The following is a 10,820-nucleotide window of genomic DNA, read 5'->3' as shown; positions in this document are numbered from 1 at the left end:
GGTCGTTCTACTCTCCCAAAATGTATTATGATGTACTGCCCTTTGTAACCTGGAATAGGGGCATTTTGAAGATGAGTCTATATTTTTGAGGCACTGCTTTCTGGATGAGCAATTTCTTTGGACTACGGCCACCCAACAAAAAACAAGGTCACTTTTGGTATTCAAACAATGACTTCGATTGCCATCCTACAAAATGTAGGATGGCATACCATGCGTGAAACCCACTGGCAATTGTGCAGACTGAATAATTACCATGATTCTGATACCAGGAGGAGTGCATCATATACTCTGGTTAATTCCATAGACTTAATGATGGAGTTGGCCCCAAATTGGAATTCAAAATTTCTTTACCTATTGTTGTATAAAGTTAATGTGTACACAAGCCAGCCACTGATGGCAAAAGCCATCTGTTGCGGTAGTATGATATCCGGACGGATGGCATCAGTTCATAACACGGCCAGATGGCACCTGACGCAGTGGTATGATATGCCACAGGGTGGCATCAGTTTTAAACACTGCCAGTAACGACATAAGGATTTGGAAAATCCTATAGTGTGAGCAGGAATAGTGTTAGAAAGGTCCAACAAACCTTGAATCCTAGTGTTCGTTTCCTGTATTAATGTAGAAGCAAACCATATGCTTCTGTTGCCTAAACCTTACCATGTGCTTTCGTTGATATGCCGGTGCTGGTAGTGACATCCTGGGATGTCAACCGCAAACGCAAGAAGATACCTAGTGTGTTATATATAGACGTAAAAGTCCACTGACAAAGAAGCAATATGTCACAACTTGGAGTGAGAACATGTTGCACTAGTGAAGCAACAGTAAGTGGCAGGCTGGCGTGTGGAGGACACATTAACAACAGAGTCGATGAGTACATGGAGTTTCTTTAGAATGTCACCACAGAGAGCTTTTTGAGAAGCAGGGATAAGAACACATTTCTGAACCTGGTGAGAAACTTGTTGGTCACAGTCATGAGACAGGAACAAAATTATGTAATTTATGCCTACCAACCTTTGCCTATACAACCCTTGAGTCCATGATCACAGCTGCCCATGAAGGAAGGACTTTAATCTTTTAACACATCCAGTTACCATGGGCAGTCGCACATGCACACACAGGCAAATCGCATTCACTGGAGCATGGCTAAATGTCCCCTTGTGTGGCACTCTCTGACATCAGTGTTTCACTTTTCATTCAATCAAGCTATGAGTCAGAAGTTCAGCTTCCATTTAATAGTCTTAATTAATTTCATCCCACCATTTCTATTCATCTCTGAAGCTTTTTGCCTGGTGCTATATTTAATTCTAGCTTTTTCCAATTAATTTCCACCTGGCTTTTGAAATAAGGTCAAACAAGCTTTTTATTTTATTTTTCTTTATGACACTGGTGTCATTAGCAAATGTACTATACTTTACACAGCTTGGTTATGCCAACTTCCATTTAGATGCTTTATACCTTGCACTTCAGAAATGTCAGAGAATGAGCCTGTGCTATGTTAGAATTCATATACATACTTTGTGGGAAAGACAAGATCAAATACCCTGGTTAAAGATCCAATAAGCAATCTTTTGGTCTTTTCTTTCATCCTTTTCATCTGTGTCTGTGCATGAAATAACATGGAAATCGACTGTAACAGACTGCACACTGTGTTCAGCAGGCCATATGGCAGCAGGAAGTGAAGACTGTTATTGTCATCAAACAGCCATTTCAAACCTCTCTAGCTAATATCTACAAATCCCATGCTGTCTATAGATTGAATTCTGAGGCTGTACCGTAACCTATCACAGGATGAAAGACAAAAGAAAAGGAAATGCAAGTGATGTGTGACAACCGTTGATTCAGCAACCTACACAGGGTACTGGTCCACCTGCTGTCTGCTTTCTTTTTTCCCATCGCTGAAAATAAGGGTAGGCATATGGACTAAAACTGCCCTTCGAGAGCGAAATAAAGTGACTCACATTTTGTCACAATTTTGTAAATGCCTGAATTTGACTTTCTAATTTCCTGAATCTAAATCATTATGCCATTGGATTCTTTAATTTCTTTCAGAACAGCCTTGTGAATTTCCACCATCTACTAAAGAGAGCTAAAAACAAAGCAAAAAAAATCAGTATCTGCATTATATGTTATTGTAAGATGAGATTTATTTTGTTTTAGTGTTGTTCTGAATGTTGTTTTGTTTTGGGTATTAGTTGAATATTTCATGATTTAGTTAATGGCTCATTATTTGATAAATACATTATTTACATTTGTTGGAATGAGGAACTATATACATAAGCTGCTTTGTAGTGTTTGTTTACATTGGGCGGAGTGATATGTGTCGATGAATTGTCAGTTGTCCTACTTTTCTTAAGGGACATTAAAGTATTCACATGTTTTCCTCCAGAGAAGTTGTCCCCGTGCTGTTATTACCCACGCTACCCTATATACTGTATTATACAGTTAATGCTAACTCAACACCAGCATTACATTATTATTGCATTCTACTTCTGTATTGTTACCCAGGATGCAGCACTCACCTAGTAAGGTTTATAATTTTCCTAACCCACTTTAGATGAAACCACAGCCATTTCCACGTGGTGAAAGCGGGCTGCCAGACGTCAAGGCTTGATGATTGGCTGCCAGCCTGTTGCTAGCCAGTGCTATTGAAAAAGACTGCTGCTACCCAGCTAGCACTCCCAGTGGTTATTATGCCTTATTTTCCTTGGCTCAGAGGCTACAAAGCTGGAAAGGTGCACTCAAAGCCCTGGTGCTGGGTTTTGCGCTTTGAGTTGCTTAGCAACTGAAGGTCAAAATATGAGAGCTACAGCACCTTGGAAAAATGCAGCATGGCTAGTTAAGGAAAACGTTGCAGATTTTGCAGTGTGGGTAGTGTATACAAATTAATAGTGTTTTGGCTTCCCCCGTGCTGCCAGCTTGCCGCTCATTTGCCAGTGGAGGTTTGCTGGACTTTTTCCAGTGGATGAGCTAGGTAAAGTTTAGGCAAAGTTTCCCTCAGGCAACTGTACCTTTATTTCTGGTGTGTCACGTTGACAAAATAAATGTGATAAGGCAAGGTTACTAAACAGTAAAAAGCAGCATGGAGGCCAGTGAAAGTGTTACAGTGGTTACCAGCTTTTAATTTCTGTTACTTTTTCAGTATCTCCTTCAAATTAAGGTTAGGGTTAATCATCATCAGGAGACCTCTCACCTTGTTGCATTTCCAGTGTTGCATTTTGAATAATAAAAAGAACAAACCTGCTGTTGCATATTGTTCCTTACCATGCGCCAACCCCCCAGGTGTCATGCTTCCAATAAATAGCCAATACTGTGACTGCTGCAATCATTTGGCCTAGAAATGAATGCTGATTGTAACCTTTCTGACTAAAGACAGTAGCCACATGTTAGCAGGTGTGCGTGGACTTTTTGTCCAGTCAGAAAAAGGCTTGAGAAGAGCTTTTCTGTTGCCCTGATGGCCCTGGTGGATGCAGAGCCTTTGCTTGATCAGTATGGGGCAGAGGTCTGGAGGCTGGAACCCTCAATTTACCTCAAGATGTCATTATAGCTGGGGCTGAACATCTGGGTAACATACCCCTCACAGTGATTGGAAATTCCTTGTTCCTCTGAAAACCCATTTGAAAGGCACTATTCTGGACACAAGATCCTCTAGCAGAAGAAAAGTTTTAATTACAGACTGTCATGGGTGAGAAATGTTGTGCAAAGTGCCTTTGGAATGATGGATCTTCCAGAGAAGGACCCACTTCCACTGGAAAAAAAGTGGATGCCATTGTGCTGACAGGCTGCATTCTGCAAAACTTTCTCCTCAAACCCACACAGAATCAGAGATGGCTTTAAAAACAAGAAGGGAACCAATTTGAGGAAGTGGAGAGGATGGGGGACAACAGCAGTGGGCAGGCAGCATATGCAGTAAGGGACAAGCTTTGCTAATAATGCAACTTGCCACAAGGGACTGAGCCATGGCAGGAGCTTACAGTGTAGTGGGAGAGACTTAACTGACTTGCTAGGCACGTCCATACAGTATGTCTTATGGGAAGATTGCCCCTGCTCTGCCTCTGATTGTCTATACTCTTCTAGGCATTTGCTGAATGCTGATGTTACCCATGCTATGATGTTAACTATGAACTAGACAGACCAAAGAGGAGAGCAACTCAGCCCCAGGGACCCATATTTTTGTGTCTGTAGTCCAGAAGTAGGCTACATGGTCCAAACAACGGCACTTTATTTTCTTTGTATGGTATTTCATCATTAAATTAACTTCAAAGAATTTTTGAGGCGAGAAATCAGCTGTGTAATTATGAATACTGGCAGCTTTACTAACGTTTACTAGATAGCCAGCTGGCTCTTGCAGACCCCACTGTGAGCTGACTGGAGCTTTCTCAAGAGACTGATCTTGAAGGCAAGAGTCTTTTAGTTCCCTGTTGATGGATGGTTTACATATCACAACCTAAATGTCCATTATAAAAATAATGAGAACCTGTGGTTAACTGCCTTGTTGTCCTGTTTTTTTTTTTGGTGTATTATCATTATTATTATTAATAATAATGAAAATAAACCTTTGTCTGATAGACAAATCTCTTCCCAGGACAATTGATACTCTCTAACAAACATGAAAATACAGGGATGTGTAAAATATTATAGTATAATGAAAAAAATGGACCCACAATTGCAATGTACATCACGAAACATCTCTTTTTTAAACAGTGTTTCAATAGCGGAGAACACTACCATCTGGATGTAACCTAATGTGTGTAATCATAAATAAACAAATAATTAGCTCTGCGTGCCTCTCTGCCTGCTATCTGTTGATGTCCTTTTCTGCAGCTGTGACACAGAGGGATGGGCAATACTGCTCTACTGCAAGCAGGGGAGTTGGTTGACTAACATCATCTTATAAAGGTAAGGACTAAATAATGCCACCATGTCCAAAATTAGGTAACTTTTTGTACTGTCTCGTAATATACTGTAAACTTTTTCATCCTTTGGACAAACATCTGCACATTCCTGCACCATTGTACACTTAACAAAGCAGAGACTGTAATAACAGAAATATTGTAATGTATTCTATATTCTTTTTCATGTTTACCATATGTTTCCTTATTTGTATTACTGGAATTATTTTTATTTTTTATAATGTCTGTATACGTTTGCGCTGTCTTACTGTCACACATCAGTTTACTGAGTTAAAAGTCCTTGTTTGGCAATAAATAATTTGTAATAATTTGATTCTTTTTTTAATACAGAATTGCAATAAAATGTTATTATACCATGGTCTGGGTGAATACTTGATTCTGATTGGCTGCAGGGTGTCCATCAAAGCCTGATACAGGACGCTGACTATGTTCTTGTGGTGGAATTAGTGCGCTGACTACATAGTAACAGTCTGTAAAAATGAGGAGCCATAGCAACCGGGACACAGTCAAAATCTCCATTTGCAATGTATTGCAGCCAGATAACAAGCTAACATCTAATAACAAGCAGTGAGTTAAGCATTTCTTTTATCCTATTTAGAGAATATGAAACTTTGGTGACTAGGATGCAAATTCAAAAGGAAAGGGAAAAAAAGTTAACATTGGACGAATTAAATCAAATAGAAGATAAAAAAAGATGAGATCAACACACTGAGTTAACACACTGAAAGACTTCCTTGCAAAGCAACAAATGGATTCCAACTTTGAAAACTACACCGCTGATGGTGATGACCCTGTAGTGCTTTTTGGCAGCTATCTGAAACATCAAGCCAGGGGTGAGTGCAGTGTTGCCAGCCTAAGGAGTCTTAGGGCCGATCTAAACTGTCATTTAACTGTGTTCAATGTCATATCTGACACCAAATTCAAAACCAGCAATGCAGTGTTTCAAGCCATACTTAAATGTTACAGGAAAAGTGCCACAGATACCAGTGTCCACCAACCCTGTATCTCAGATTAACTTTATTTTGAAACTCCACTGCACTGTCTCCTGATATGCCTCTCGGTCTGGTCAGATAAGTCCAGTTCGACAACCAACTATCTTTGGCTTAGCATGGCAGGGAGGGCAAACAGGAGCTATTCATGAAATCTTCTATCCTCTGGAGAGATGAGGATGGGGCTGAATGTCAGGCTGGTGCACAAAACACAAACAAAGGACAATAAGGCCCAAAATGACCCAGACAAGAAAAAAATCTAAGAAGTTTTATGTTTGTCATACCAGAGGATCCTTTGTGTCTGATAGCAAGTTTCAAGAAATATATTTCCAAATGTCCATCAGATTACAAACTTTTCTTCTTTCACCCAAAGTGAGCTATGAACTCTGATGTGTGTTACAGAGATGGAGATGATAGGTGTCCACTACCTTGTGAGCACCTCATGAAAAAGATCAGTGAAGAGGTTAATACACTTAATGTCTATCGACTAATAAAGACATAACAGTCTAATAAATCTGTATGAGACTAAATTGTAGCCAACTGTCTCTCTCCATCACCAAAATATAATAAATATCCTTGTCATTACACCTTTCAGGGAGGTCTTGGGTAGGTCGACACAAACCACATCCTCTGAAGTACTGCTGTAGGTCAGCTTCTCAGACAGCAGTCTGGAGATCTGTCAGATACTGTTGGTGACAGGCCATTAATGTAAGAGCAGCCTATGGGCTTAGCAGGTGGCACCATGTATAGTAGCCTCAACCACCAGTGTGTGAATGTGTGCATAAATGGGCAAAATGTGCCTTTCTGTTATTACATTTAATGTAACTCTGTAGTGTAAAAGCACTTTCAGTGGTTGGAAGACTAGAAAAGTGCTTTACAAATGCAAGTGCATTTGCTATTTACCAGTCCCCAGTTGTCAAACATCTGCCTTGAATATCCGCTATGCTGGAACTTGAATATTTCTCTATTGAATTTCACAATAAATGGAAATGTGCAAATTAATTTTAGGTAAGACAGGTACTGTAGATAGTTCTTTTGCAGTGGCTTTGTCTGGTGCAAAAATTATTCATAATTAACTACTCAGTTTGTTTCTATTAAGTATATGATTTCCATTGGTGCCAATTTGTGGAGTGGAATTAACTGACATGTTTCTTTACAGTAAAAATACAAATTACTACTTGTGGTTCTTAATCAATTAAAATCTAGCCGTGTGACAAGTCCATGACTACAACATGAAACACATAATACATCCAGTCAGCCTTTGCTGTTTGAAAAAATGGCATGAGCATTATAGGTTAAATATTTCAAGCCTCATGTGATATATCTCGTTGAGCCTTCAAACGTCTGCCGGAAATGGTATTAGCTTGGCGTGGACACCTTGACATTTGGAGAAAATGGGGCAAAAAAATCTCTTTATCTTAACAGAACTGAGTGCAATTCTTAGATGCCTCATTCTCCTCTGAAAACCACAGAATGGTGACTGTTACACAAGCTGCAAGAAGTACTGCCCTGCTACTTACAGATCATTACTTTCATATAAGCAATCATCCACATCACATTTCCTATTCAATTCGTTATTTCAGGGTGTGGCCGAAGGTACCCATGGCCTGTCATTTGATAACATTATTATCATTTAATGTCAAATATAAATGTGGCAAAACATCTAGGAAAAGATGAGGAAGATAGGCACCAGCTACAATCCCGACCGCATGGACAGGGACGATCCATCTCTTAGTCCATCTATGGATCCATAGCTACATCAGAGGCAGTGTGGCAAGTGAAGAGGAATCAAACACAGACTGTGATCCTGATTGCGTGGATCTTTCTGCTGAACTAGTAATCTGCTAGCCCTTGTACAAGTGCAAGATGATAACCTGCCCACGTCTTTTTGTTCATTATGGATGAAACTATTCTAGAGACCCCTCAAAGTGTGTCCTTTGTTCAGTGGGAGTAGTATGTCTTTCAGTTTCCACTTCCTCTCTTTCTCTCAGCTCTTCAAGTTTTCTTTAGTCTTTCGCTCCCTTTTCACGTCCTTCATACAGGATACTGCATACTCGGGAAACCTTCGTATTTGTTTGACAGTAATCTCTCAAGACAGATTCTGCAATTTACATTGTAGAATCTGTCGGCAGCCCTGTGTGAAAGATGACTAGAGAGGGGGGGAGGGCGTGGCTTTGAGTTTGAACAATGCTGCGCTTTAGCCAATCACAATGGAGGGGGCGTGGCCGAGACGTGCAGGTGTCCCCAGGAAATGTGTACCTACAGAAACAGCAAGCTCCGTGTTCATAGCGACTGCTCCACCCAAAACGCCGCCTCGTCAATGTGAAAAAAAATATTTTTTCCAGCAGATGTCTTCGTTACAACATGGTTGAGCTATCAGGAGTAGTTTCATGTCGTATCCAACAACGGGAGGCTTTTAGCAGATGATGTCCTGATGTTAGCTTTGCTGCTGCTGTTTGCTGTGCCTGTCAGCTGCAGCCACTGATGCTTTCTAGACATCGTGATTTCCCAAAACTGAATAAATACCACACATAGCAACACAAAACTGCTTTGCTAGCTCAATCATGTTGTAACTAATATATCTGCTGGAAAAAATATTTTATTCACAGACCGTTTATTGAGTTATTACCTTATTTTTATACAGTCTATGATTATTACAGACACCGCTAACGGCTAACATTAACAGCTAACGGTTAGCCCAGCTAATCTACGATGTTATTATTGTTATTATTTACAAAACGTGCACACAGAAATAGTAACGTTTGTTCAGTCATTGTGTTTATAGACTTAACAAACAAAGATTAGTCTACACAGTGATATAGTGACGTGAAAAATGTGATATATAGCTAAACCCGAAAAACTCCGGGCTGTGCCTCCAGAGGTAAAGGAAGATTTTTTTTTTTTTTTTTTTACCGATGGATTTCCAGATTGGTTTAACGGTGATATTTGCTTCACATCCTTTCTTTTTTGTGTCTTATGTATGGAACCATTGTCATTTGTTGCCTTTGTTTGCCCAGATGGTGATGTACTATGCATCACCATGGTCTAACACATAGCCATTTTTGTATCCAAGTGGTGAAGAGTCATGGTTTTTGGTGTCCCCCAGCAGGTTCAAATTGACACTCTGATGTGCGGGCTGTTGGACTTGAGATAGGCCAAGGACTTAACTTAATGTTCTCATTGTCAAATTCTGTTAGGTTGAACTGCAAAAACTGTGAACAGTTTCACAGCTGTCTGTATCATACTTATACAATTGTGCTCAAGCAGCATAGCATGGGCAGTGCCATCTGTAACAATGAATTAAGCCTAATTTGCCACACCAAAATCCGCCATGGCGTTATTGTCGTAACAAATGCAAAGACTGAGAGTTTGAGTGAAGCTAAAAGAGAAAGGTAGGTTATACAAATGAACCGAAAAATGTGTGCTGGTAAAACCATTTGAGTCATAGATCTTTAGAAATAAAGTGTGTATACAGTGGATAATACAGTGTGGATGTGTTATTCAGCAGAAGTGTATGCTAAACTAACTTCAGTGTTGTTCCTGCCATGAACGTGAAGAAATTATAGAAAATATATGCAGTATGGAAAAAGGTAACCATAACCTCAAGCAAAGTCTACAACAGATGCTCCATGCTGAGTGGTGATGGAACTGTCACCAGTTTCTGAATTACTCCTTTTCAATATTTCTCTTTTATTTACAGGGAAGTTTTAGATTATACAGATTTAAAATAAACAAAAATATTAGCATAGCTCTCACTCATTCTGTTTCAGGATGAGGTCAGCAAGTTGCTTCCATCACTACAAAGATGCTCAACAGGGGCCCTAGAAGGTAATGGTGTTGTACTTGACAAAGAGATTCCTAACTATAGGAAATGCTTGCAGAGATGTGCAGGTTGTTATGTAAATCCTTTATGTACTTCCTCATGACTTATGCTGTCAGATGGTCTCTTTTTGGGATAATCAAAGACAAAAGATTCCCATGACTCATTAGCGAAGTCTGTTGAATCAGATGGGATTTTCTCATCTTTATTCTCAGTTGGACTGCTTTGTTCCAGTACATTAGCTCCTTGCAGGAGGATAGTCCTCATGTCCTCTCTGTTCTCAGGGTTAAGAAAAACCTTGACATGGCTGTGGTTGCCATTTTTGCTTCTTTGCTGGTTAACGCTGATCCAAAGCAGTTGCCTGTGGCCTCATTAAAAGTGGTGCAGTTTAAACCGAATGAGGCAGTTTCTTAAAGAGCTTTGTCTTGAGGCTCAGCAAAGTAGGGAGTAGAAATCCAAGGAAACACTTGTCCTCACCCTGGAGAAGGTCGACGAGAGCCGCTGACATCCAAAACTCTCACTCCATCATTGTCATTTTCCGACTCATGCTCTATTGCACCGAACTCATGGAATACCTTTGCAATTACTTCCATTGTGTGTTACTGTGGACCTCACTTTGTTCTGTGCTTTGTATTCAGCAAGAATTTCATTTAATTTTGTTGCTAAGGCATCTTACATGTGTTGAGACTTTAAGGATGCACAGGCCAAGTTGCGATTTTCATTCCATACTGTCCTCTTCCAGTGTCCTCATCAAAGAAACTCCTGTTTTGAGAACAAATGTCAGCTGTGGAGACTATCTACTTTAACAAGCTTGAAGAGTCTAGATTCATTCAGTGGAGCAAAGTCTCTATAAAGGCACTGCATCAGAATATTTTAAACACAACTTTCTTCCCTCCACAGATTAGCTTGAACAATTTTCAGAATGCTGACTGCTCCACCAAAGAAAAGCATTGTACATTATTAACCACAAAGCTTACACTTTGCTGTGATGCGCTGAGCTCGAGACACAAGAAGAAGAAAGGGATTGCTGTGAGGAGATGGGGTAATGGAGCAATAACAGTGTCAGGCTGTGGTGGTGGATGGTACAATATGACACAA

The sequence above is a fragment of the Epinephelus lanceolatus genome, chromosome 14 (genome assembly GCF_041903045.1).
Source record: "Epinephelus lanceolatus isolate andai-2023 chromosome 14, ASM4190304v1, whole genome shotgun sequence".
Lineage (NCBI taxonomy): Eukaryota > Metazoa > Chordata > Actinopteri > Perciformes > Serranidae > Epinephelus > Epinephelus lanceolatus.
The sequence above is the reverse complement of the archived record's forward strand: the minus strand, read 5'-3'. Positions refer to the sequence as shown.